Source organism: Penaeus monodon, unplaced genomic scaffold, assembly GCF_015228065.2.
Source record: "Penaeus monodon isolate SGIC_2016 unplaced genomic scaffold, NSTDA_Pmon_1 PmonScaffold_105, whole genome shotgun sequence".
NCBI lineage: Eukaryota > Metazoa > Arthropoda > Malacostraca > Decapoda > Penaeidae > Penaeus > Penaeus monodon.
The window spans coordinates 198,841-201,340 of NW_023639159.1; positions in this window are offsets into that span (position 1 = coordinate 198,841).

Here is a 2,500-nt window from a genome sequence, read left to right on the forward strand (position 1 = left end):
CGGCACAAATAAACATGAATAATATGATGAGAGCAGCCAAACATAACAATAATTAATTAAACTCGAAGATACTCATTTGTTCTGAGAGAAATGATATATGCTAAATTGTGCAATCTAAGGATGAAAATGATAATATACAGAACAATACTAACACAATACATCAATTACAGGATAGTTAGGGCTGGGGAATGAGGTGTGAAGTGAGGGTGCGTGTCACTTAGGTTTAAATCTCAGTGTGTGATTGTGTTGAAAAAAAAAAAAAAAATGGTTGACAGGGAGAAGTTGTGCAGTATAGAGTTAGTAGTGTGCGTTCGTACAGTGGCGAGTACTTGAATTTGAAAGAAGGCAACTTGTATGCAAGGTGAGGGTGGGTATAGGGAAGGCAATATTTACTCTGGCACTAATAGGTACACTTACTTTTAATAGTAACGAGGAAGATTGTTGGTGCTGGATAGAACTGCGACATCCTGGCTGTGTTGACGAGGGTTCACGAAGAATTAGGGAGGCAGGTGAGCCGGATTGGCGAGTGTGGCGGCGTAAAGTGCGAGGATACATTTTCAGCGACTTCGACAGGAGGGTAGCACAGGCGTGAGAGGTCAGCAGGAAGTAGTAGGACAGGCATGGTGTGGGTAGGCATGATTGAAGAGGACTTGGTAGCGATGGCTGGGCGTTAAAGAGGCGGGGAGGCACTTCGCGTGGATGGGCAACAGGCGTCGGCGAGCAGAGAGGTGGTAGGGGAATATGCGTCGGCGTTGTGAGGTTCTTGAACCCCGCTCCCATCAATGTAAGCGAGATTTGGGTGGGTCAGTGAAAAGGGGCTTAGCTTGCTGGTTTATTCTTGAAGACAGATATAAGACCCCCCAAGAGACCCCCGTGTCCCCGGGTGGAGGACGAGGTGGTGGAGCTGGACTCTGTGTGGCTTGGGCTGTCTGTTGTGTTTTCTCCCTTCTGCCTTACGGACGTGTCCTTTATGCGGCGGTTCCCTACGAGGGCGGATGTTTATTCCTGTGCGAAAAGAGAAAGCCGGGCTGCATCTGCGTCCTGCCCAAGGAGAAGGGCAGCTTTTTTTGGACGGAGGTGTGAAGTGTAAATCCGGTCTTGCAAACGTAGTGTTGAAAATACTTAAAACATATATATATAAAATATATATATATATATTTTATATATATATATATATAGGTGTTGTGTGTGTGTGTTGGGTGTGTGTGTGTGTGTGTGGTGTGTGTGTGTGTGGTGTGTGGTGTGGTTGTGTGTGTGTGTGTGTATCCCTCATACACACACACACACACACACAAATTTTATATAAAAATATAAATGTTATATATTATCTATTGTTTTTTGTTTTATAATATACATATACATACATACGTGGCTTAAATACCTGCGCTGACGAGCTCCCTGGAGTTTGACTGGCATCCAGGCAGGCGGAGTCCACAGCACCCTGGGGCAACTGGTACCTGCGCTGGAAAATTTCCCTGGTCCTTCACTGGATTTACGGGCGCCTTCCACTACATTATGGGGTGGCCCTGAGGTGACCATTTCTGCAGTGGGTCCTCCTTCGGTGCCGTGTCGGTATCGTCGGTCCGACTGCTTATATAATGGGGAACCATATCATAGACGCAAGGCCAAGATATAGGAGAAAAAGAAATGCAACAGAGAAGGTGGGTGTTAAGTGCCACAAAGCCGGTTATTATTAAATTTGCTTTTTTTTAAATGTTCGTTTTTTACTTTTTATTTTGTCTTTTATTCGTTTTTGCTTTATTTTCCCTAGTAAAGTAGAAAATAGGAGAGGAAGACATCAGTAGCGTCCCCGAGGCCCTGGCTTGAACTACCATCTTTCTCTAAGATATATGAGAGTAGATAAGGGAAATGACAATTGCAATCCGCAAGGATTTACTTGAAACAATTGTCGTCACCCAGAGAAGAAAAAAATGTAAAAAGAAGAAATGTACATCATGTACGAGTCATCATCACGACAAAATCGAGGGCAAAAGAGATACTCATAGATCTTTATGCCAGCAACTACGTCAGCAACAAACCCTATTAATGAAAAGGTTTCAGTCTCTTTTGTTCTGCTTGGATGAGTGAGTGAGTGAGTGAGTGAGTGAGTGAGTGAGTGAGTGAGTGAGTGAGTGAGTGAGTGAGTGAGTGAGTGAGTAAGTAAGTGTGTGTGTGTGTGTGTGTGTGTGTGTGTGTGACAGCAAGCATGAATGAGAATGAAAGTGAGAGTGAACTCACACAGAAAATGTATCACAAAAACGAAGATTAACGTTCAATATAACAATACTGAAATAAATTAGCAATGCTATTAATACAAAATTACTTCAACTACCACACTGAATTCAACATTTAATGATATGCAGTAGAATGCATGCATTAATGAATGGTGACATGAAAAAAATATTCGAAAGCTTTCTAGCAAGCAAATCTTCTTGGGGTCAGAAGTTCTGAACTGCCGAGGTAGCCATGTCTAACTGTGCATGTCAGACTTCATTGACGG